Genomic DNA, 22,117 nt, shown 5'->3' on the forward strand with positions numbered 1-22,117 from the left:
CGCCTTGTGGAGAGTGGTCCGAAATTAAAAGGCAAAGACACGTTGTAATGACGTGAAAATTATAATGCATGAAAAAAGTTCAGTGTAGAACCTACCAAGGTTCGTTTGTTAACGCGAACCTCCACATTTCTGAGGTTCACACACCGAAGGCGAACGTGAGCCTGAAGCTCACACCATTCCTAGGGTTGACAGTATAATCTGAAATTTTTGTTACAATTTTTTTTATGATAAATTCAAAATTTTCAAACTCTCGTGCGTTCATATCTACCATTTGGAATCGAGCCAAATTTGACGTGCAACGTTATTTTTAAGCAACCTGACAATTTAATCTGTGAATCACCGGAATACGGAATGCTATTTATATATTTTTGAACAACTCGTGAGCCCAGAATGCATTGGTGTAGATTATAGAAACATATTACAGGCCTGGTATATATAGTTGACATTTAGGAATCTCTACGTCAAAACACGGTCGTCCATAACATCTTTATCATTACTTGAATCCTTGAGGCAAACGGAAATAATTCAGATTGAATACATTCCAAATCTTTCCGGCGTCCGATATTTCGGGCGTTCTCACCGTCTCGTAAATTGAGCTTTGCCAGACGCCAGCACAGCTGCTTTGTTGTGTGAAAATTCTACCTTGAACGCATGGAAGGACGCCTCATGTCATATGATAAGCTATGTGAACAAACATCATCGCAGCATCTCCGTACCGTATCGATTGCTCATATCCTACTTTTCAGTGAGTATATGCATTGTGGACATGACGGAATATGTAGTCAGTCGATACTGGTGGCATTGAGTAAATAATTTCATGGATGTAGAAAAAACAGTTTGCTTTGATATACAGCGTATGCGGTTGCAAAGGCTTTGTGGGTTACAAACATTAACTTGAGGATAGCTTCATTTCCGAGTCAAACATCGACGCCTACTTTGATCGATCAGATGAAAAGACTCGAACTACTAGATATTTCTAGTTTTCTAAAGACTAATTAGAACGAAACGCTGCAATCTAATTCTAATTCTAGTTTGTGAAATGTTTCTATATGCTCCAATTTTAATTCTAATCTAATTTCTGGTTATCCTGAAAATGACACATGAGGACTGTATAATGCGAAACGAGTCAAGTTTGGCTGTACGACTGTGCGTACCGACAGAACATATATTCGCCGTTCTCGTGCTTATGAGAATAAAATCTGGTTTGATATGAACTAAACTTGATTCGATTTCCAAGTTTAATAAGTAGACTTTAGTAAATCTAATTCTAATCTAATTTAAAAACAACATTTTGCTATAATTCTAATTTAAACCTAACTTGGAAAACATTTGTATAGTTATAATTCTAATTCTAATCTAAAGCCGAACATTATTTAGTTGTCCAAGTTTGTTGTAATATAGCAGTGGTTCCCAACCTGTGGTACGCGTACCATTAGTGGTACAAGAAGGTCTTCCAGATGGTACGCGAGTATAAGATTCTGTTCTTTTTTCGATCAAATGGAGTTAGTAGTCCAGGTGTTTTTTTTCTACCTCGTGAATGAATTTCGTCGATAATATTAGTTTACGATATTAGTAAATTACCGTCAAATATTAATATATTCTCAGCCCACGTGATCAGTTAAACAGGCGCAGCTGATGAAGGGGGTGTCTTCGTAAAACTTGGGCACAAAATTAGTGATTATGCACTTAGTTGCATGCTGTTATATTTCTTGACCTCTCATTAGGATTGTCGGTATAGTCAAAATTTCTTGAAATCACCTTGACGTACCCGAAATACCTTCATTCGTGAGACGCACACGTTTCTAACTTGAAATTTCTTTATGGCGTAACTTACGTCGGTGGTACGCGAGCACTGCATAAAACCTCGAAATGGTAAGTGGGTGGAACCACTGTACTATAGTAGGCCTTGAATACTTTTCACTTTCACAAAGATTGCCTGTGCGGGCTGCTCTCATTAATTTTTAAATCCAAATCACAATCACAGTTTCATAAAACGAATATCAACAGAGTCCTATTCTGAATTTCTTCAAATTCTTTATTAGAAAAACGCTTTAAATTCATATGGATTATTGATTATGTACACACCGGGTGTCCCTGCATAATATCGCATCGACGTTATGAAATTTAGCGCGCGAAGTTTCGGTAGCTGTTTATATTGGGGGTCGTCAGCGGCCATGAGAATCTCACGTTCGATCATTCATCATCACCCTTCATTACAATTTTTATCGGTTCAACACACCACAAGATTACGATAGAGTGGAAGATAGGAAGGAGTCCAAACGACTTGTAACAGACGTTCAATCAAACACCCTTTCGGCCTTACAGATGCCAATAAAAGACCATGTAATGAAAAGAAAACTGCATACAACATACAGGGCCAAGCAATGAAGATAAAGTGGAATATAGTTGAAGGTTTCCGCGCCATCGCTTCCGGAGGTAATATCATTCATGGGAAGCCGAAACCATACGCAGTTTCGACGGTTTAGCAAAATAACCATAGCGTATATGCCGTAGCGCTATAAGAGTTTGGATTATGTTTCGCGTGGAACTAGAAAATTAGGATAGTCAGTAGCTTCAAAACATTCTAATTGGTTGATAGGTCGCGTGGTTTTACCGGTAGGCCGCTTTCACACGAGATATTATCGCGATTAATGCAAAATGATCAATTACGCGACGCGTTATGGTGCACTTTAGTTGGCGTGATAATAAGGATACCATATGTCCTCTTTTAGGGGGACTTGTCATCTTTTTTTCAATATCTGTAAAATGTCCTCCGAGGACGCCCAAATATCCTCTTTTTTTTACATGTTTCCCTTCTTCTTTGCTTGTCGATTAGACAGCGAAGACTTAATATGGTGAAAACGACACAGTCTACACGTAAAAACGGGGTTTTCAGGAACTGCCGCGAAGGCTGGTTAAAGAAAAAGGTCAACCCACCTTGCCTATCTGTATAAATTCCCCGTTCTTATGTCTGTTATTGTAACTTGAAAAAGTGTCTAATTTTACTGATCTGAAAATATGCAAACCCCATTATAAGGGGGCCATTTCGGTAAGTAGTCATGACAATTTCGATGTATAAGTGATGCAAGCATAACCCAAAACTACGTTCCACTCTACAAAATCAAATGTGTATGAATAAAAAAAACATAAGTAGTCAAGAAAACATAACAGCAATATAGTCAGTGGTACAAGAGTTAGCAGAACATATTTTAGTAATTGGAAAAGATAGAGGGACTTATAGTTCCTGGTCACCTCGGGTCCGATTATCACTAACATATTTTCCTGGTAAATATATGAGGTCGCAGATTACATCCTTCCGGTACGTAGAACATCGCATAATTATTAGGCCTGCCGAGTTTACTTTCCGCCCACGCAACGCCGTCCCTGCAGATGCCGTGGGTCACGACACGACGGTCGGCAGAACATATTGAACGTAAAGTCATTGAACTACGCTTGCGTGTATACGATATATCGATATAATCGACAATAGTAGTCGGGACACAACGAAGAACAAACAAAGACATATGCCTGTCTGTAAAGAATTAAAAACATGCGATCGAATGATACCGAAAGAAAATCATAAATTCGTTTATAATCTCACACAGAAAGTATGTTTACATCGGGGGAAATTGACTTTACATAGATGTGGGCTCGTAATATCGTCATATTAAAAAATACTTGTAGGTAGCCTACTCAATTACAAGTACAAGAAGTGACTTCCACGTAAAAAAAATCAGTATTCTAGGCTTAGATTTTGCCTAAAAGAAACTCAAAATTGTTGAGTAGAAGTACATTAGGGTTGCCATACGGCCCTTCCCGAACATGTCTGCAATGCCATTTTCCCGCGAACATTCTCAGCACGTCAAATCTGTATACCTTAAAGTTTGAGCCTGTCCGTAACTCGTTTATGATGTGTCAGTAATTGTTTACTATCTTATCAGATTAACAGCAATAAGGTTTGGCTTGTTCTATATAGTTCAGGGGTTCTTAAACTGCGGGACAGAAACTGTTTGTAGACATGGCGTTACAACACCCAAACACAAAAGGACTTAGCTGTATTTCAAGCAAATTTTTATTGCGTTATACATGTGGCATAATCTACTGTAACACCAATGGGTTGCGGGTTCGATTCCGACCGGGATCGACTCCAAAATTCCTACCAAGTTTTGTAGGTTTATCTGGACTTCTCGCCATCTCATCCGTGTGAGCGGTGTCTAAGGAAGGCCGTGCTACAAGTCGGCAGCTACGGAATAAAAATAATTGGCCTGGGGTATAATCGGCCTGGTGTATGGCGTGTGACGGAAGGCGAGATCGACATGTCAGGACGTGGTCGTTTTTGAAGATGTCATTCCCAAATGTTTTGTTGCCAGATTATAGTACTGCTATCGGGTTTTGACCTATTTCTCCGATATCTTCACCAACCCGACAGGGAGCCGTCAACCGATAAGAAGGCGCTTATCCCGTTCCCGCTGAAGGTTCACGTTCGTGTTCAGTGAGCAAAGTTTAGTACATCGTTCCTGCGTTCGCACCCAACGCATTCATATGATTTGCCATGATACCCCATTTTTGGCCATCATTGGTTGCAGATAATTAGACTCGATCATGCAGTAGTCGCATTGTTACTGTTGTAGTCATGCGTCGTGTGCAGTGTCGTACGCAGGGGAGGTCGAGGTACGAAATGAAAACCCCGTCCTTCTGAATGATAATCCTGCCTGCAAAATTTATAAGCTCATTCGCAAGTAGGCAATGGTATCAGGCCGTTGCGTTTCAACCGAACAATACGATTACGTCTCTTATCTAAAGTGGAACCGCAAAAGACGCACTGATGATTTGCAATAAATATGCGCTATAATGTTTTCGTTTGGTGTATAAATTATATTTTAACGGTTTGTTCTTTTAATGCTCTGTTGATGCACAGTTCATTATGTGAATCATTAATCTTAAGTAATGCATTTGTATTGTCTTTAGCTGTGTATTGTGGGAGATTTTTTCTTTTAATTGAGTTAGCGTAACTGTTCCGCGGGCTGGTAAAGGTTAGGAGCCATTGGTTTAGCACCTCGGAGGTTCGCGTTCGCAAAAGCACATTTTCACGAAGCAACTATATTTAGCAGTACATGCTTGAAAACTGTTACTTTCATTGATTGCATTTCAACCGCGTATGAGCCGCCGCACCTCGCCGGCAGCACAAGTATCATTCATCACAAGATCAACAGCAATCCACCCGTTTAAGTTCACATTGCTCACCGCCTTATCGCATAAGATCATAGTATGAGTTAATGGTCTTTTGAGAGAGGAAAATGTTGTTTGTAGTAGATACGGGTGACATGGGGATAACATATGGCATCGTCCAATCGATGTAGCTTTGTCCGCATCCTTTGCACAGAATTACGTTAGTCAGCTGGATCAAACTGCGCCGCATTCGCTAACTAAACGCAAGACGCAGTGGGCCCGAAGCTACACTTTCAAACACGACTGGACAATTGGACAGTGGACACGCAAAGTGTTCGTTGTCACAGGAACAAACTCTATACAAGGACTCCCCCCGTCCCTAACTACTGCTGTTGTTGAATATATAACTCAATGGTATTGTACGCCACATTCACGATAATTGTTTATGCCTTTTAGATGGTTATACCGTGAGTTATAAATCACAACCACTTGGCGTAAAGAGTATCGTAAATAAAGTACCAGCGATGTGATAATTTGTGGCAATCCCAGTCGCGTGATTGGATATAACCGGCTCGGCTCCATCGTGAATAATATTCATAGTATATTTCTCATCGATAACCCGGTATTTTCGCACACTTTACATGTCATCTCGCCTGGGACCCACGCAGTTTTTTTTTAATTGACAATTCTATGAATTCGAAACCCATATAAATCGATGGATTGAAACAAATATAACTTGACCATCAGTAATCGGCGTGCTTTCACTCAAATTGTTCGTCTTCCTGTCGATTCGTACGCGAAAGCTGGCATTATTTTGCAGCCACATGCGTAATAGTAATGAGAAAGGAGCCTAAGTATGTGTCTGGTCTGATTATAATCACGTTGTCCGACGTAACAGCACCATTGTAGTGATGCGTGCTGCTGTGGATTGTGAACTGCGTAAGACTTGTTTTAAATTGGTGCTTTTCACGAGTTAAGTTAGACGAAAGCGCTTTACACAGAGAGCATGCGATAGTAATTTACAGAGTATGATGAAGGCAGAAGAAGCAGTCTATTACATACTGTGGTTTGGTATACTGAAATAACAGAATTTATCGTGAAGTAGCATATCACGGTTGAGCGTTGGCGTTATTTGTCTGGTGGAAATATCTTGACTCGACAGTAGTTAAAGTGGAACACAAACAGCATTCTTGGTATCATATTATTGATCTACTGTTCAATTCAATTTATGTATTCGACTGATGCTTTCTGCCAGTCACTTGATATCTTAGCCCTTAGGTTATTTTCTAAAAATTGCTTAACATTTATACTCTATAGTGCGCTATGAACTATGTTGCATTCAATGTATGCTATTGTAACTTCATATTAAGTGATCATGATGATTAAAGTATAGGTTATGCGCTACATTAGATAGTATGTGCACTGTGCAGTGTGCATCCTCGAGAGCGTTACGGTATGGAAGTACATTGTAGAATCTCAGGCCGTAACGGCACAGAAACATTTATTAAACTAGTCAGCGCTATTGCTCATTTGTCAATGTCATCGCTTGTTTGCTGTTTCGAAGCCCGCTGCCGCAGGTGAGGAATTGTTTAGAAACTCCCGCGGGATATATCTCCCTTGACTGCGAAGCGACATCTTCATAGGCCTCAAATTTAGAGGCAGTTGAGCAGAAAGATCTCTTCGGACGATAGTGATAGACCCTACTAATTTGTGGGGCTTAGAAAAATCGAGTACCCGAGTCTAGTTAATTAGAATCGCGAGAAAGTACAAATGTATACCCGGGTCCTACGGTAAGTTATCGTAGACCCTGAGGTACGTTTTCGCAGCCGCAAAGAAAATAGTTTTATAGTCGCACTTGATCGAAATCAGTCATGTCTTTGGTGAATACTTCAAATTTCTTTTACACTACAATGTAATCTGCTCCTCAATCATTTCATGACCGGAAACTTTACTGAATGGATTGATTATCCGGTAAGGAACTTCTAATTAAAATATATCACCATATCCTCGTGCAGTTTTCTGAGATAATTGATTTATGTTCCTTCATCAAAATCACTTATTCGAGCTGGGCCGGCAGCCCATGCAAGCTTGAGAATTGGAACAGTACACGTGTCGCAAAAATGCGGTGAAAAATCACGGACTTATCACCGGATCCGGACAGTGCCATTTCACCTTTATCAGTTTTGATCATTACTATAAGAACGGATATATTCTAGTGATAAATTTGGTAAAATATGTCCGTGGAGTAGAAGCAACCAGAACGTATAATCGAAGGCCATATGGTCGCAGCATTACGATCGTTTGAAACAGAGATTAAAATTATGCATGAGAGTTTTTATTAAAAAGTCATCACACCTTGCTCTGAGCAATAACTGCTCAAATACTTCGTAGTTCTCGCATCATACCATGAACCGCCCTTTCTAGTGATTCTGCCGACGGCTATTGAATGGTAGGATCAACATTGTCAAGTAACAATGGACTTTCGGGTATATCCAGGCCGTGTTATTTTTGGCATATGCCAAAACTGCCAAAACTAACTTATTTTTGGCATTTTTCGATTTTTATTTTTGGCAGTTTTGGCATCGTCCTCTAAATCAGTGGTTCTCAACCGCCGGTCCGTGACAACTTTCCTACCGGTCCGCGAAGAATATTAGGATTTCATACCTTACTTTCAAAATGAAAGATGTTGACGGCTAGTCCACTGGGAAAATAAATAAAACCTCGAATGTCAAACTGGTGCAGAACTTCGTGAGGTAGCCTAAGATTGGTGCCGGAAACATGTTTAATTTGACATAAAGTTCAAGTTGTTTCCGGTGACGACATACGAGCGACTCACTAAGTACGAGCTGGCTCGCTAAACCGCGCAATTCGTACGATCATTCATTTTCGATTTATCAATTTTGTGGATGGCCACTGGCCCGGTATCGCTGTTGCCAGGTGTTATCATGCGGCGCATTGTAATCGTAGTATAGGCTGCTTGGTTCTACTCTAAAAGAATCATCGCCCGATCTTTACGAAGAGATGCATATTATTCGAGTTGGCGCGATCAGTCAATCCATGGCCCTCGGCACGAAATTAGCCTATGTTTATTTGGGGAAGTCCGTTTTACGTCGACTCAGCACTCAGCAGACACTACCGTGCAATCACATGAATACCATCATGAACATATTTAATTACGACGAAAAACCCTCAAAATGCCTCTCTCTTTCTCTCTCTCTCTCTCTGGAAAAGGAGTGTCCAACCTGCGGCCGTGGACAGTGGACACGTAATTCAATTAATATGTGTTGGCGGCCGTCGACATGAAGGTCGAATTTACGAATTGACTCCCAAATTTTTGAGATATATTAATTAACTTGAAATTTTCTTCGAGTTACGCGCGATTCGAAGCGACTTCATTTTTCGATTTTAATATATATTCGTAGCGCCGTTTGCAATCTGATCCCCACAGTACAGATGCGAAGAGCGGAGGAAAATGATGCACCCCATATATAAATACCAACTTAGAATCGAGCTCTCCTCACGAAAGAAATTTGCTCCTAGTACGTTTGAGATATTCCAATATCTTTCCACTATACCAGTTGTTCTCAAACATCCGAAGCAGGTCGCGAAGGTGCGGCCAACTGAATAAGTTTTTAGCGCTCCGCTCGATTGACCTTCTTTTCATGGTTATTGCTTTGTGTTTAGTTAGGGTTACCATATTTTGGAAATGTGAAAAGAGGACTTTTTCAAAATTTTTTGACTTACAATTCCGGAGTAAAATTCGGAAAAAAGGGTAAATTTTCCCTGACTTTGTGGTTGGTTGACAAAAAATAAAATGGTCATCACTTCGTATCGACTCCCAAAAACACGCTTTTTTACCATGCTCTTTCGTTGGTTGACTAAAAAAAGGTCAACTTTCCGACTCAGCTCGCAAAATACCCGCCAGAGCAGAAAAACAGCTGCATACACTACATTTGGGGTTGATTTCAATTTTTTAAGATCCACCGGTCCACCAAATATGTTTTGAAATTTTACCGGTCCGCGATGTGAAAAAGGTTGAGAAGCACTGCTCTAAATAAATAGTTTCAGCCTCGAATTAGTCACAAAAACGCTTTATTTGGGCTAGTTTGTCAAAAGACACCACAAAATGTGCAGCATCCACGTACAATCAGTGTCAAAAAACAATAAGAAGAAGAAAGAACCTAACGATTTCATAGGTTAATAATATCAAACGAAGCCACAAAATGTGCAGTATCCATCGGAATCGGTGCCAATAAGCAAAAAAAAAGAAAAAAAGAAAGAAAAGCCTAGCAAACACGCTCAACAGTTGATTGTTACAGCTGTTGAATAGACTTAAATTGTTTGCACTGTAACAGTGCTTCCGAACTCAGGTCAGCTAAGTTTCTCCTAAATTCATTTCTCGCCCAGCGAATCTGGGATATATCGGCTTCAACAGTAGCCGTTGAGGGAAAGAATGTTGCCAGTCATCCACAAAAGGTTTTCAGAGCTTCAAAATCTTTGGAGGGCCGAGCCGGCTTCCATGCATCATGAAAAGAGATCACTTCGCCAGTGCCATCGATCTCATCGCGGAAAGAATTTTCTTCCCGATCCTTTTCCAGGAGTTTCCTGTGTTGTCTCTCAACACATTCTATTTAGTAGCCCGACTATCATTTCTCCTTCAGTCTACCGATGTATTTTCGGAGGACTTTTGTCACTTCAGGTGGCTTTAATATTACCAACTCGCATGGAAGAGTCCTGGGAAGGTTAGCTTGTTTAAGAACATTGACGCAACAAGACTGTCTGGCAAAACGAGACTATGCAGCTCAGAAATAGCCAGACAGTTTGTGGCGTCACAATGTTCAACTCGATCACAATGCAAAAATCGTGGTTGATTTTGGGGGTTCCAGTTCCATGAGCAGAATATAATTTATATTTTAATAATCAGTACTGCGACAGCTTCTCATTGATACCCGTTTTATCAAATTTAGTGCTCGACAAGCCGGTCAAAAATGGTCGTAAGTTTGCCTTTGGACAAATGGAAAGTATAACGTAAACCAAATGCAGTCAGCCGTTCAATCTCGCTGTGCCCACTGCCCACACCATTTAGGACACTATGCTTTCACCCCTAATGGGTGGGCTGGACCCAGATTAAGAAACCTGCCTTTCACAAACGCTCTTCTCGCTTGTAAAGCGGTCTTGTTAACACAACACCATGAACGAAATACACTATTTGGCAGGCCATGTTAGTTTTGGCATATGCCAAAAATTGCTTATTTTTGGCATTTTCAAATTTTTATTTTTGGCAGTTTTGGCATCTGGCTCCTGAAATGCCAAAAATAACACGGCCTGGGTATATCTGATAAAATAGACGGACGAGGGATGACCCTAAATTGCCCTTACTGAATCGATATTGGATTTTTGCTGCGTCTTCAGCTGCTTTATTCATCAATCGTTACAACACTACGCAGCCTACAACCTACGCCTCCCCCATTTGCTTTCAGCAAGCCCCTATACCGCCAAATTTTAGAGCCAGTGCCCCCTTCACGCTCGCGAACACCCCCAGGGGGCACTGGCGTCCACTTTGAGAACCAATGAACTACTGTCTGGTGGGCTGGGTCTGTAATATTGCACAGAAAATATCGAAACGACATTCCTATTCGATAAAAAAATAACTCATAACTAGAAGGGCGTAGAAGTTCGATACACTAAAATATACAATCTCGGCACTCCTTGCTCAATGCTCATCCGTATGGCCATAGTCCACGGGGGCTAATTAATGACGGGTCATTGTTCTTGATATAAGGGATAGTCATGTAGTCAATATTTTGCAGATGAGGCAGTGTATACTAAATCGATATAAATTATAATATACCACCGTCCAAGGTACATCACACTGTTGTACGTATATTACAGTTCTAGTAACGGAAAAGATTGTCAATTGTTTCCGTGACAGAGTGTCTGTTGCTTCGAATGAAATGGAACTACAGTATATCAATCACAAATATAATATCAAACATACACCGATGCCAAATTGTGTGAACACCGCGTGATATCTCTGAATAAGTCACATAAATTACGCGATATTTGCCCGAGTAATTGACAAAATCTTACCAAATGTGCGTATATACTGAAACGTCTGGGGCTTCTGACGCACCCGTCAAACAAAACCATCGCCAACATCGATATCGTGCACCATCTGCAAGGTATATTGAGGCCGTAAAAATGTGACAAGTTCCAGATATATAACATCATTGATGTCAGCTCGGAAGTAGAATCTGATGAAGGCATTTGGATACAGCTTACACATTATGACCGCCACCTGCGTGACCAGGATCAAGCTTTGTTAATGTATATTTGATAACCGCGACAGGAAACTGATCCACAATGCCATAAGGTCAAGCGAGGTATGATCCATAACCGCGACACGCGTAAGTCCCTTGATTTACTAGCTACATATCCACATTAAGCGACGGTGCGTAAATTATTAGATAGTAATTATAGTGTTTGTGGTTGGTAAATGTCCATTTTCTGTCACATTAACCGTGTCGCAGATGGCATAGAATAAACAGTTGAGCTTGCTATCGCGGGATGGTGTTAGATCCTACCTTATTAGATCGTCGAATGATAATTGAGATCGTAATTCTTTCTTATGCAAACACAATCAGACACATAGAAGACGCATCAAAGTCCCATCAGAACGATATCGTGCGAGTGCGCGTCAACGTTATATATGCATGCGATTACGAACCGCCACGACCCCACATAAGATTGAAGAAGGGGTTTTCCTGACTGAAGTCTCTCTGGCAGTGATATTAGGCCGACAAGATAGCGTAATCGTGGATCATCCATTCATCCTGCTTTTTGATCGGTAGGTCGTGGGTTCAATCCCCGGCCGGGTTAGACCAATGACCTAATCAGTAACACTGGTATCCATGGCTTTCCTACTTGGCGCTAAGCATTTCCGGGATACCATGAAGGCGTGGTGCAAGACTTTGAAAGCATTACAAGGCTATATCTCCACCTTCTAGCGGCAGATGCACATCATGTACTCACGGTATGTATATGCAGATGCACAGACCGTGTGTATGTATATCACGAGTCGGTGTATATGCCGCAGAAACATCAACGCCAAGAATACACTACGTCCTATTCCTATTCAGGGCTGTACTGATTTCAACTATTTTCACCGTAACGTCTGGACACCGATATTGTACGTATATTTCCGGTATTGAGGGCATAGCATGCAGCAAACAAGCTATCGTAAATTTCCCGCAATCCGAGTGATACCGGTACATTATGTAGTGTGGAATCTGATGCACATTTGTGTGGAATATATTTCCTTATCACTTCTAGGAACTGTTATCCGGATCAAAACACGCTCTCGCCGAGTAATTTCCTGTAGACACGCGCTCATTTAGCATGACGACCGGCATTTTGTTGTCTCTGTTCTTTCCGCATTATTCAACGCGCACTGGTCGTACGTGTTGCTGCGCTTCCGTCTGTGTTGCAAGAGTTTGACTTGTATTTATGGTGTGGTCTCTGTATGACATGACAGGAACCAAGCTGAGGAAAAGCACAGTCGTACCAATTCTAATTTATAGACTATCTAATTATGCTGTTTTGGTAACAATTATGGTAAATTCCCCGGATTTATTTTCTCCCGTTTCATAAATTGGTAGCTTGGTGGTTTTTACGAATTTCCCGCTGTGCCTCGAGATATTGTTGACAACATTTTCGATTACGCACTGCTTGAACTGAACTGTTTGTTAGTGCATCGATTATGGCGAATAGATTTGTTCGTTCGGCGTGAAAGACCTGTTGCGATCACATTAGCGAGTACGGAATATGGGTATTGCCAGTCGCCGATGTAACATCCGAAAGAAAATCTGGGGAAAATCCAATTGTGCATGGTTCAATGCAAAATCATTAACCGTAAATGTAGATTTTGTACTGGTTGAATGAATTTGAGCGAACGAAAACGTTGCTGGCTCGGTGCCTGGCAATACTGGCGGCGTAATAGATTCGCGACATAACCCTAGTGGATGTCAGGAAAGGGACTTCAACACAACTGGTAGTGATGGTATACTGATTGATATTAAAACGTTCTTAGACTCTTTGGGCCAGACATGAACAACGAGAGGATTTTAATTGTGAACTGTTTCAATGCTACTATTTTAACTCTAATCTAATATCTGGTTTCATTTGCTACATGAGAACTGTATAGTGCACTACGAGCCAAGCTTGCTGTTCAGAAATTTTCCTTTTTCGAGCTTATGGGTATGAGCTCTGATTTGATATGAACAGAACTTATTGAATTTCCAAGTCATCCTGTGGTCAATAATTATAATTATAACCGAATACGTAAAACTGTGGAGTTACAATTCCAATTCTAGTGTAATTTGGAATAAACTGTGTAGCTGTAATTCTATTCTTGATATAATTTGGTAAATTCTAGTTGGTCAACTGTGCTTGCGTCACGCGTCGTATGAAGGGGCGTTAATTCGTTATAGTTGTAGCACTCTGGTTACTACGCTTGGTCGCAAAGCTGTCGTGCGGCTGACAAGCGAGTTAGTCTCATGAGGATAAGCACCATGTTTACACCGCATTAGCCACATTTGTCCGTTATACAGAGTGATTTTTGGCATCACAATCACTGAAAGTGCGATCCTGCTTGGTGACATATGAAACGCAATGTGTAGGCAAATCCCACCGTAAAATCGAGACTTTTTTACGTACAGAATGGATCTCGCAAGAGAAAGTCAGGGACGTTTAATAGCATCCATATGGGCATGAAAATATAGCCATTTATTGTCTCGACTCCATTGTGAAATTGAGACATAATTCCTAAAACTGGCACATTGCTTGACGTTTCTACGAAATCTATTAGTATTTTCAGTCAAATTCAAATGAAACGTGAGGCATTATGATGCATCTAATTATATCTTCGCAATGTTCCACGTTTTCTGTGCGAATTCCAAGCTCTTACGTCAGGACCTCTCAACAATGGTCGTGATTGATCCAAAATACTATATGCAGCGATGTAGGCTGTCTGAAGATCAACTATACGGTCGATATTTATGGCGTTATGATAGCGATTTCTATGCCTGTACACGTCGTTGACTACTGGTTGTAGTTGGTATAAAAAGCTGGCGACGGGACCTACCATAACTAAGTTATGTTAGCGTAAGCCCCGCTGTAGCTTCGATTCATGTGTATATAGTACACACAAACAGTTTTTGTACACTGTATGGTTTAATGTATCCGTTGGTACTCACCTAGGAATTCCCATGCTGAATGTAGCTTACCGTTGGGTCTTGATGAGGGCATGGTATGGTATGGAATGGGAAATAACCAGACTCTATACCCGCCTCGACCGTTCCATACCATTCTTACAATTTTCCATACCATAGCAACATTCTTCCACACCATCTTTGTTTCTTTTTCCATACTTTCGCAGTTTCCCAACCTCTCAGATAATATTCTATATTGGATGCGTGGACATTTCCCGGCGTTTATGTTCTGATTATTTTGGATGAAATCCGTGATGGACCAATTCCATCCGCAATTTCTTTGTGTCATATATCAGCGATGTAGGCTGCGTATTGGCGTAATCATCGAAGACGGTACGTAAAATAAATATCCTATTATCTGGGAATCACAACAAGCTCATGGCATGCAAAAGTATTGTGGCAATGACAACGCACTGTCAGCAGTAATCTGGCGATATCGTCCACAAAATTATATAAAACGAAGGAATTATCTCATTAAAACAGTGATTCTCATCCTTTTTGTCCTCGCGGACCCCTTTTGGACTGTCACGGACCCCCGCGGACCCTCAGTGCATCAGTTCAAATTTAGCTCTATTATCGTGCAAAAGTTATCTGTCCTGTTCAAATAACAGCAGTAGGTCAGAGATAAACGGCCAGAGAATGACCATTCTTGAAAAAACCGTCATGGCCTACCATCTATGTAGAAATTGGGAATACTTTTATTATTTCTAAGCGAATTCTGTAGCTAAATTTCTTGAAATACGCGATCGTCTATTTGATATGAACGAGTAACGAAATTCCACTTCCACAAAGATAGGTGGTGGTGAATTTAATAATAACGCGCAACGCTTCCGACGACACTTCTGGGTATGATTGCAACATATATGACATAAAAAATGGTAGACGGATTTTTAGTGAACATATGACGTCCGCCATAGTCATTCCTATATTGCAGCTCATCTTGTTGTTATTCCGTAATAATGGTTATGCATATCACAGGACAAAATAGATTTTAGCAAACAAATTTTATCCGAACCCCAACAAAAAACTCTAAACAACAATATCTTTGCATGGGCTATTGGCAATTTGGAGATTGAAATGAGTTAGCACAATAGAATATTTCATCTCAGACGGTCATGCTGTTTATGTGAGTTACAAAATTTTAGCAGTTATGAAGCGAAACTACAAAATTTTTGCAGATGAAGCGAAACTGTCTCGTGATTTCTCTAATTAAAAAAATACAAATCAGGTCACAACCATTTTGCAAATTTGGAGGTCTCGCGGACCCCCTGAAAATGCTTCGCGGAACCCCGGTCGAGAACCACTGCAATAAAATATATCTTAGAATACAGTTTTACACCGCTGCAATCATTAGGGAATTTGCAACAGCGGATTAAAATGTCCGATTACCCCGCCAGCGTGTGAGTCATGATCATTCTATTCATTAACCGACGGCAGAGTGTCCATTCCTTCACCAAAGAACCAGATTTAATGAAATTGCAATTCCTGTTGAAGGCCGGCGGGCATGGCATAACGTCGCTCCGAGACAAGCAACATATATTTGAATTACAATGACGGTTATATGTAAAATAGATATGGCGTGATGATAATCCGAGCAAAGATCAGGATATTACTTCCAAGTTCAACAAATCGATATAAATTTTCATGTAAATGCATGCTTCGTTCACACAGTCTACGATTTTGAAACTCGTTTTGCTAGCTTACGGAGTGGATAAGCGATAAGCGGTAACGCTGTAACTCAACAGCGGTCGAATATCGTTCGTTTTTTATGAATATATGTAGGGTTGCATTTAAAACAAAAATCAATTTAAAACAAGCATGTTTAAAACAAGGCCCTTGTTTAAAACATGTTGTTATTTGTTCGTTTTTAAGCCATGACGGCACGAATATTTAATTGTGACGCCATAGTGGATTGACAATGACAATTGAAAGCATAGGATAAATATAGCTCTTTTGACGAAATATCTGTACTATTGCTGTTGAACCGACTATTTTGAGGGTTCCAACCATCCCATATCGATATATGTCGGCTGTATCGGGCGGTAATTGTCCGTAGACTCAGACAATATTATTTTGGAAAATATTTAAACAGTTATGGCATAATTAAAAAACACAATTTTTTGAAGGCCTTGTAGTTTAAAACACTGTTTAAAGCAAAGTGTTTTAAAAAACCCTTTGGTTTTAAATGCGACCCTAAATACTTGGCGACCGGGGCTGGTGAGTCTGAGTCGCAATTTGAGATTTGAACAATGAACATAGACCTGTTAGTGAATGATTTTCTGAGGTATATGCAATCGATTTGGCAAATCAAAAGATAGACTATTATCATGGTTTTGGCAAAACTGCCAAAGTATGTAGAGCAAGGAAAGAAATTTCTATATCATGCTATAAATTTCCATACCATACTTGCACATTTCCATATTCCGTAACGAAGTTTCGTTCCATATCATACTATCATACCATATCACACCATCATACCATATCACACCATGCCTCTTTGTACGAATTGTATTGGTTGGGAGGTCTGGCCGGAGATTGTGATGCTATCACTTAATTCGAGAATTCGGTGAGAACACTGAAGCCCGGCAACAACCTAGCTAAAGCATTTTTCCTTCTTATGTCTTAGTTATGATGTATGTCGGCCACTTTAGTAAATTGTAAACCGGACAAGAACTTTTGACATCATCAGGCCAATAAACCGTACGATGACGAAATGCAGGTTTATGTTTGGTTCGTGATGCATATATTGGGTGCGGTGTGTCGCATCTACATGTAAAAAATCCGATGCAAATTCTACTACTATTACAAAACACAATCAGCGCCTGCACAGTATATCACTAATACGCATTTGCCTCGAGCAACGCGTGAACTAAAGCAGACGGCGATACAAATTCGGATAACGTTTCTTGAAATCCGGCGATCATCCGCCATGACACGAGAAGTGGATTAATTTTTGATGTTGCGCAGTTGGATGCATATATGCTCTTGTCGTTGCTGGTAGATTGATGATGGCTCGTATTATGGAAAGATATTTCATCAGCAATCCACATAAGGATGGTATAAAGGCTATGTTGTGAAGATATAGATCAAGGGTCACGAACACTCGACCCGCGAGGTCTTATCTTGCAGTCCGCGATTAGATTTTATATTACGGAAGAACGCTAAGTAAATCATTTTGAAATGCTAAAACTGATCTCAGTTTCATTTATTCTTGTTGTTGTTTTAAAATAAGCTATTCTCCTGTGCCCAACGTCACTATTCCTCACTAGCTGAACCGGCTTCGGCGATAGCAACAGCATTCCATCGAGAGAGAAATTACCTTACACGAATGGGCATCGGCAATGGGCTGGGCATATTGCTTCGATGTGAAATGGCTCGGACACTGTCAAGACCGAGACGCCTAGAAAGCGGCTTAGGGCTTTCTCACAAGATCAAGACTTACGGGTAGATAATCTTTCAGCTAGTATCGTGCCTCGCTACATCTCCAATATCGATTCCTTAGTCGTTGAGAAGCGTAGTCGGTATCGTGCGCAGCTCCATAGTTCATAATAAAATGAAATTGATGATCATATTTTTGTTGTATTTGTGTTTCTTTAATAAAATATTACTTCTTTTGTGGTAACTATGTCCATCGCCCATGTTAGAGAGCACAGTGTTGTACTGACGTAAAGATTTAAGAACGTGGTTGCGAAACGTGTGGTTTATGTTGCCTCGATATTGCATTCTTCCGGCCCGCGTAACCCGTTACCCATTTTGAGGTGGCGACCCCTGCTATAGATATTTAGCGTTGTAATGATACTTATTATAGAATATAGCTACGATTCATATTTTGATAGGTAAAGCAGACACCGACATGTGAATTGTAATGTTGTTATTTCGATACCTAATTACTAAGTATTCGCTGTCTGCTTGTACCCAAGGGAATCGCGATACTTTGTCGGACCATTGCACTGCGTTATTCGCGCGTCGCAGGGATACGGCGTTTAGCTTTCTGTCGCGTCGCAAGGAGACAATTAAATTAATTTTATGGTCGGCAGCAAGAGTCATGTAGAATAAACCCACACTACTACAGTGGCGGTGAAACGTCACGGTTCATGCGTTTGTGCATCAAAGCTGCAATCGCAAGTGTAACCGAAATGAAAATCTCGCGACTCGCAGGATACTGTGTGACGTAGATAACGTGAATGGCGACACAGCAACGTCCAGGTCAAAATTTTGATTGTGAATGGGCGTCATCACACCCAGTGGCTATTAAGGAATAATATTTGATGCGTATCATTGGTGTCAACATCAATAAATATTGGGAAGTACCGAAATCGATACCAACAGGGCAACACTAACGAGGTTACTACCAAAACATATGACGTATGCAACTGAATCAATATTATCCAGTAATAATATTATCGGATCGCATTTTGACCTATTGATTTCCTCTGTTATACAGCTCCTTGCATCGGCCGCCTCTCGCCTTTAATTCCTGGCCTTTTCATATCATTATTTCTACACGTGTTTGCACACTGTACAATGTAGGATACCGGTTACTCCATATCCACTGCGCGCTAAGCGCGACGAAATCCCGGGCTTTACTCAACTTTTGTGAAAATTCAATGTTGATACTCCGTGAAATCAGCACCGAAATTCGTCAGGTTATCTTCCTGATTGAAGGATTAAATTACTTCTATTTGACAAACTGAAAATAGCAAAAAGTACGTAAGTAGATAACAAAATATTATGAAGTAGAAGTAGAAAAAATCAGATATAGTCGAGTAAGTACCAGACGTAGAGGAAAACTACTTGAATACTTCAAAAAAGTAGAAGTGCTTCGTTACTGACCAGTGACCTCCTCTGTGTACAATTGTACAGTACATCTTGCGCCAGAATTCCGTAAAAGGTAATGCGTATGTTTTCTTCACGGACTTCTTCAAGCCATCTAAACCTTTTTGATCGTTTCATAGTAGCAAGCTTGTAGTAGACCTACTATTTAAAGTGATATAAATATTAATTAACAACACGACTCTCGTCTTATGCCGTGTAAAGCTTGAGGTGCTATATAGCAATAGGGTCATTTTCAGAAAGCATTGTGATGGAATACCCCGGCCACTTATTGCTTTAGGGTACTTTAGCGCAGAAACGTTGCAGTTAGACAAATCTCCGACTTCGATCGCCAGACCTTGTTGGATCCATTGATTATTTTGTGCAGTCGTTGTCATTAGTATACTGTTTTCGGTCTGGTCTGGATAAGCCATCAGGGATTACTTGAACATTTATGCGCTGGCGGCTTGCCTGTCAGGTCTGAACGACTCCCACCCTGTAATCTAATTTTGCCATTTCAAGCGCACAGCCAAACAGTCGTGGGTGCATGTCAGTCTAACATGACAATGAATATTTACAGTCGTCTGGATATTATTACCGCGTTACACCTCTGCAAACATATGCAGTAATGACGATAAAATAGTTTATATGTTGAATTTGTGGATTTTATGCCATATGTTACGTTCGTTAACACGGCTCGCGCGAATGTTGACAAAAACTGAATGCGGGACCGTGACCCACTGCCATATGCTACAAAAGGTCTTCTGCGGGTGTATATATAATAATAGCGTAATGCCTGTACTGACAAGTCAGACGCACATTAACTGTGCCAAGAGCTATTCTGAATATCCAGTACGCAATAAGTCGCGAGAAGGGGTGTTGTTAGGCGAGCCGCAATGAATGCGCGCAGGAGCTGGATAACTGAAAGATTTGCAGCTTTTACAAATGTCTGTTCTGCGAGCTTGACTTGTTTCGCACTATATAGTTCTTCTGTAGCATTTTCAGGAAATCCAGCAATTATGTTCGAATTAGAATGTGAGCGTAGAAACATCTGACAAAGTAGATGAGAAGGAGATTGACGGCATATTGCTCTAATTAGACTGTAATTCGACAACTAGAATTATCTAATGTAATGGACTCTTTGCACGTGGCACAGTTGCTTGTCATTTGATGGAGTTATTGGAAAACGGACAGTTTTCAGTGATGTAGTGCATGGATGGAGGATGGAGGAATAATAATCAACTGCACGGCTCAACTAAATAACACGCGATCCGTCGGATTTATCGCCGAATTGCCACCTCATCAATCACGATTTCTGCAATGTTGCGGAAAACGTCGTCGATTCGATGTAGGTGGAACTGCGCTTGTAGCATAGCATAACAGTAACTGACTAACACGTAGCAATAAGAGATAAAATACAATGGTGTTCGGATCGCACAAAATTAGTGGTTGGCGTAGTAGCTTACAGGTTCGGACGAGATAAGCTGAGTTGATGGCATCGAGTACCTGGTTGTTACAGTGCAGCGGACAGTGCAGATTTCGACATCTAGAACACTTTCAGCCTTTCCGAATTAGATTAGAGTTACTACTCAGTTTTTTTCAAAGTAGACCAGTATTACCTTAGTTGAATTGTACCTACACATATTTTCCAAATTAGGCTGGAATTACTGAATATCCGAAAGTTTGGACATTAAGTGAAACTGAGTTATATCATATCATATCAGAGTTCATTGTAATATGCATGAGAATAGAAAGTCGCATTGTACGGCAAGCTTGGCTGGTTTCGCACTATAAAGTTCTATTGTGACTTTTATGGAAAATCAGAAATTAGATTAGACCTACAAGTACAGCATAGAAACATTTCACAAAATTAGATTGGTATTATATTACCGGCATTTTGCTCTATAATTAGCGTAATTACACAACTGGAATTATGTAATTGTCCAAATCTGCTACTGTGTGCAATGCGCAGTAGTTACTGTGACTGTTGCCGCCGCCCTTCGGGTGTGACATGACGCCATGTTAGCTGGAACTTGCCGGAACCGACGCTGAAATGTACATATTTCCTGCTGTCTGTGGTCAGCGCATGAATTTTAGTATGATAGACTTATACTGGTACAGTCACAGTGTTTAAAGCAGCCCCAGTCTACGAGCCGCGGTTGGGCACAATTTCAAACGCAGTATAATTGTAGAGTTTTTTTTAGGTACAGAACTTCAATATACGATTGAATAGCATATTCGTATTGAAATGGACCCGAATATTTTTGGCTGACACAGTCAGGGGTAATCGTCAGCAACTAGTAGAGAATTGGAAAGAACATTGTACATCAACAATCTTCACACACTTATATAGTACTATCTTCTTTTCAATTCTCTACTAGTTGCTGACGATTACCCCTGACGAGTGTCAGCCGAAAATATTCGAGATCATTTCAATATGAATATACTATCCCTCAGTATAATGGTATTCTCGACATGCGACTGGAATTGGAGGTTAGTCGTACCGAAATTAAGTCGCGTGCGGACTATGTTCGCAAATGCAGCCTATGTAAGTCAAGTTTCCTAATCAGACTAATTATAGCGAAATGTCAGTAATCTAATTCTAGTCTAATTTGTGTAATGTTTCTATGCCCTAATTTTTGTCTAGTCTAATTTTTTCTGTAAATGCTACAGGAAAACCGTATATTGCGAAACGAACCAAGCTTGCTGTGTAGATATTTGCTATGATGTATAATTTGGAGAGTTCCTTGGAGGTACAGAACTCTATACCATCGAATAGTATATTCACATTGAAATGCTACAGCCAAGGATGTGTCAACAAAATGAGTTCATGTGCCACCTAAAAATAGTACATTGAACGCGCTCCT

This window comes from Botryllus schlosseri, chromosome 4 (genome assembly GCF_051294905.1).
Source record: "Botryllus schlosseri isolate E-star chromosome 4, Bs_hap1, whole genome shotgun sequence".
NCBI classification, from domain to species: Eukaryota; Metazoa; Chordata; class Ascidiacea; order Stolidobranchia; family Styelidae; genus Botryllus; species Botryllus schlosseri.